This window comes from Carlito syrichta, unplaced genomic scaffold, assembly GCF_000164805.1.
Source record: "Carlito syrichta isolate Samal-C Ts95f unplaced genomic scaffold, Tarsius_syrichta-2.0.1 Scaffold306734, whole genome shotgun sequence".
Taxonomy (NCBI): domain Eukaryota; kingdom Metazoa; phylum Chordata; class Mammalia; order Primates; family Tarsiidae; genus Carlito; species Carlito syrichta.
In genome coordinates this window covers 228,187-233,957 of record NW_007250830.1, presented here as the reverse complement: position 1 = coordinate 233,957, position 5,771 = coordinate 228,187, and positions in this window count along the sequence as shown.

The window sequence follows — 5,771 nt, the reverse complement described above, 5'->3', positions numbered from 1 at the left end:
AGCAGATTTATTGTAGAGATGAGGTCTCGCTGCCCAGGCGGGTCTCGAACCCACGGGCTCAGGCAATCCACTTACCTCAGCCTACCAAAGGCACGGGATTACAGGCTGAGCCTCCAAGCCCGGCTTCCCACATCTTTAAAATTAAAAAAAAAAAAAAAAAAAGAATTCAAAGAATTGGCAATTAGACTGACAGGCAATATCTCATCAACATCAAATGCCAGAGGATAATAAAGGAATGTCTTTTTTCTTTTTTGAGTTGGAGTCTCACTCTGTTGTCCAGAGTGTAGTATAGTGCGGTGGCACTCTCGTGGCCACCACAGCCTTGACTTGCTGGGCTCAGGTGACCCTTCCACCTCAGCCTTCCAAGTAGCTGGAACCACATGCGTATGCCACTATACCTGGCTAATTTTTTGATTTACTGTAGAGATGAGGTCTTGCCATATTTTTGATTTATTGTAGAGATGGAGTCTCACCAAGTTGCCCAGGCTAGTTTCTTTTTTTTTTTTCTGAGTTGGAGTCTCACTCTGTCACCAAGACTGGAGTGCAGTGGCCGCTCCCAGCCACAGCAGCCTCGACCTGCTGGACTCCGGCGATCCTTCCGCCTCATCTTCCAAGTAGCCGGAATTACAGGCATGCGCTACCACGCCCGGCTGATTTTTTGTTTTATTGTAGAGATGAGGTCTCGCTGCCCAGGCGGGTCTCGAACCCGCGGGCTCAGGCAATCCACTCACCTCAGCCTCCCAAAGGCACGGGATTACAGGCTGAGCCACCTAGCCCGGCACCCAGGCTAGTTTCAAACTTCTGGGCTCAGGCAGTCCTCTCACCTCCAACCTCCCAAAGTGCTGGGATTACAGGCATGAGCCACTGCACCTGGCAAGGAATGTCTTAGGGACAATCTTTGTCAATCTAGAATTTCAGTCAGTTGACATTCAAGGATGAGGCGAAATAAAGGTATTTCTGGACATCCTAAGACAGTTTTGTCACCTGCAGACCCTTACTAAAAGAACTACTACAGGCTGGGTATGGTCTCATTTCTATTTATGAAAAGAGAAAAAGAACTACTACAGTACAAAGAAAAGTAAATCCCAGGGGAAAGGGCAGTTGTCAATGACAATAGTGAGCATAGAAACAGACATATGATGTTGGTAAATTTAGCTATTTAAAAAAAATTTTTTTTGAGTTGGAGTCTCACTCTGTCGCCCAGGTGGGGAGTGCAGGGGCATGCTCACAGCCACCCCAGTGTCAACCTGCTGGGCTCAGGTGATCCTTCTGCCTCAGCCTTCCAAGTAACTAGAACTACAGGCACACACTACTACACCTGGCTAATTTTTTGATTTATTGTAGAGATGAGGTCTTGCCAAGTTGCCCAGGCTGGTCTTGAATGTGGGCTCACCTCAGGCTCCCAAAGTGCTGGGATTACAGGCTTGGGCCACCTGCCTGGTCTAATTAACTATTAACAGAAAAATCAGGATGTAGGTAACAGAATAGCCCATAATGACTTAGACTGTAATGCATTGAATTAGCTTATCATGAGAAGTGTAGAGGTCAGGAGTTCCAGGGTTGGGGCATTAGTCATGTTTCAGTGTGGGGCACCCTGGGTCTTTCTGCTCTGCAGTCATAGAGTATAAAATTGCATGGTTGTGAGATGACCACCACAGTTCCAGACATTATATCTTCGCCCTTTAACATCCCAAGCAGGAAGGCAGGGAGGTGCTAGGAGAAAGGAAGCTTTCTCTTCATGTGCCTCTATTTTGGTAAAGAGAATCTTTCCAAGATGGCCCTAGCAGATATCTCCTTAGGTCTCATTGGCCTGAACTGATCCATCCTCAGATCAATTCCTGCTGAAAAAGGAACAGGCTTGCTGTGGTTGGCTTTGACCAGCTTTGTATCATCTCCTGGGATTGTGTTCTTAGCTTTCTGGACAAATCAGGAACCTGTTGGCAAGAAGAGTGAGTGGCCACAGATGGCAAAACACAGAGACAAAAAACCAGATCTAAACGGACTTTTAATTAAAAAAAAAAAAGGAAAACTAAAATTGTTGACCACATTATCAAGGAAGTAGGGAATTTCATTGCTAAATTATACCAAGTTTCTGTCTTATTAAAAGAAAATGGCATTACTAAAAACTGTAGACGTCATTGGGAAAATGTACATATGCTAACAATTTAAGATAATCACTAAAAGAAGAGGCATACAATTTCCAAACCAGGAGGGGAAAAAAGTGATGGGGTGGGGATAATGTGTTAACCCAACAAAAGGAAAAAAATTAACTGAAGAAAAGATAGTAGAGAAAACACAGAGTAAGTTACATCCAAATATGTTAAGTGTAATGGATTAAATTCATGATTTTTTAAAAACTATCAGATTAAGTAAAAAGTGAATAAGAAATGGTCTGATCTGGGTATGGTGGCATCCTGTAGTCCCAGCTACTTGGGAGGCTGAAGCAGAAGCCCAGAAATTACAGTCCAGCTGGGCAACAAAGAGAGACCCTGTCTCAAAAAAAAAAGAAAAGAAAAGAAAAAGAGTGATCTGGAGTGTGGAGACACCTGGTTTTCCCCACAGGCAGTTCTGTTCCATAAACTACTTTCTAGTCCTTGCCCCTTCCTCCCACCCCCACCCACAACTCTTTCTATCTGGCCTGTCTGTCCAGCTATTGAGACAACTTTGTTTTTCTAGACTTTTCTTCCTGCCTTCATTTAGATATGTGCAGCAAGTTCCTGGATTTCCCCCTGCCCATTCCAACACATCCCACATTGGGGCTCCTGTGGGGCAGAGTAGATAGTTGATCTGAAGGGACCTCACAGCGATCCTTCCACCTCAGCCTTCCAAGTAGCTGGAACTACAGGTGCACGCTACCACGCCCGGCTAATTTTTTGATTTATTGTAGAGATGAGGTCTCGCCAAGTTGCCCAGGTGGGTCTCAAACCCACGGGCTCAAGCAATCCACTCACCTCAGCCTCCCAAAGCTCGGGATTACAGGCTGAGCCACCAAGCCCGGTTTACAGGGAACCTTTTGATGGCCATACCCCAGTTAGTGGAAAAGCCCATTTGGAAGGCAGTGGATGCCGAGAAGGGAGCACTGGGCTGAAGTCACCAGACCTGGCATGGCATTAAAGCATCTTCACTTCGCCTGGCTGACCTTGTTTAGCCAATTCTGGAACTCCTGAGAATACTAAATGAGAGGCTATCTGTGAAAATGCTCCGAGGTTAGCCGGGCTCGGTGGCCTCAGCCTGTAATCCTGCGCTTTTGGGAGGCTGAGCTGAGTGGACTGCCTGAACCTGCGGGTTCGAGACCCGCCTGGGCAACTTGGCAAGACCTCATCTCTCCAATAAATAAAAAAATTAGCCGGGTGTGGTAGCATGTGCCTGTAGTTCCAGCTACTTGGAAGGCTGAGGCGGAAGGATCGCCAGAGCCCAGCTCGTCGAGGCTGCGGTGGCTGGGAGTGGCCACTGCATTCCAGTCTGGGCGACAGAGACTCCAACTCAAAAAAAAAAAAAGAAAATGCTCCGAGGTTCGTAAAGCACTTTGTAATTTGAGTAATAGTCCATGGTTTGATGCCTTTAGAATGAGGCTCTAGGACACATCTTCAGGCTGTAAGTGGGTGGAGAAAGGGGGCTTTATTGGAGTCTTAGGCTAGGCTTTTTTCCTTCTCCTGTCCCTCCCAGAGGCAGGCAGCTCCCCACCCCCATCCTCAGTGCCTTATTTTGATGTTTCTTTTCTCTGCCTGCCAAGAAGGTTGTGTTCAGCTGTGCTGGTCTGAGGCCGTGCTATCCTGTGCTTCATTAGGTTAATTCGATGATGGCTGTCTCCTGGGATCTGACCGAGAATGGCTCTGAAGCTGCTACAGTCTCCAAAAACAGTCCCTGCTGTTCTCCTTTTGGGGCACCCTTTGCTCCTCAATCCATTGCTTTTGTTTTCCTTTCCCTTCATTTGGGAGCTAGTGAGCGCCACGTTTCCTTGTACTAGGGGAAGTAGCTCAAGCATGCATCCCCTGAGTGGTGGAAGACTGGGGGTTGTGGGAAGCTGGCCCCATCCACTCTTCAAGGCCCTTGCTGCCCTGCCCAACCTCTGGATCCTTGTTGCCAGATCCTTTGTTCAGCCTCAGCAACTGGACATCGACCAGCCATTCAGGGGATGTTTATTGTTAAACAGTCTCCCCACATTTGCCAAATTTATGACCACAAACCTCTTATAAGACCATAGCATTAGGTCGAACTCGGAGGCCCAGCCTGTAATCCCAACACTTTGGGAGGACGAGGCGAGTGGATTGCCTGAGCCTGCAGGTTCGAGACCCACCCGGGCAACTTGGCAAGACCTCATCTCTACAATAAATCAAAAATTAGCCGGGCATGGTAGCTCACGCCTATAGTTCTGGCTACTTGCAAGGCTGAGGCGGAAGGATTGCCAGAGCCCAGCAGGTTGAGGCTGTGGTGGCCAGGATCGTGCCACTGCACTCCAGTCTGGGCGACAGAGTGAGACTCCAACTCAAAAAAAAAAAAGATCATAGCATTGCCTTGCCTCCAACTCCTCTTCTCTCTTGGAAGACCATTTCACAGCTCATCTCTGTAAATCTCCAACCCCAACAATGCAGAGCCCCTCCTCACTGTGCTCTCTGCTCTACTTTTCCTCCTGTCTCACCTGTAGCCCCTCTCCAGGTAGGCGCTCGATCCTATCCCTCTTGCCACTCTAGGCCTTTGCTCCTACCTTAACCTCTTTTTCCTGCATTATAAATGTCTTCCTCTCTACTAATTCATTCATATCAATATACACATATTCTATACTATCTCTTGACTGAACCCCATTCTACTTTCTTACATCCCATTCCCTCTTTTTTTTTTTTTAAAGAAAGCAAGATTTATTGAGAGGACCGGAAAGCTCCCATAGTGGCAGAGGACCCAAGGGGATGGCCCTCATTTTAATAACACCTTTATTGAGGTATAATTCAGGTACTATGGAGTTCATCCATTTGAAGTGTACAAGTCAGTGGTTTTTAATCTATTCACATAGTTGAGCAACCATTGCCACAAACAATTTTAGAACATCTCGTCACTCCAAAAGGAAACTTCAACCCACTAACAGTCATTCCCCATTCTCCCCAGCCCCTGACAACCAACAATCTACTTTCTATTTCTATAGATTTGCCTATTTTATACATTTCATGCAAGTCATCCAATGTGGGGCCTTTTGTGGCTATCTTCTTTCACTTAACACAGTGTTCTCAAGGTTCTTCTGTGCTGTAGCATGTATTATAACTTCATTCTTTTTTATGCCTGAATAATATTCCATTGTATGGATATACCACATTTTGTTTGTTAATTTATCAGTTGATAGAACTTTGAGCTGTTTCTACTTTGGAGCTTTTATGATAGTACTGCTATAAATCATTTATGTACAATTCTTTTTTTTTTGAGTTGGAGTCTCTCACCCAGGCTGGAGTGCAGTGGCACGCTCACAGCCACTGTAGCCTCGACCTGCTGGACTCAGGCGATCCTTCTGCCTCAGCCTTCCAAGTAGCTGGAACCATAGGCATATGCCACCACACCCGGCTAAGGTTTTGATTTATTGTAGAGATGAGATCTCCAAGTTGCCCAGGCTAGTCTCAAACCCATGGGCTCAGGCAATCCTCTTACCTCGGCCTTCCAAAGTGCTAGGATTATAGGCGTGAGCCACCATGCTGGGCCTTTGTACAAGTTTTTATGTGGACATACGTTTTCATTTCTCTTGGATACATACCTAGGAGTAGAGTTGCTGAGTCATATGGTGACTCTGT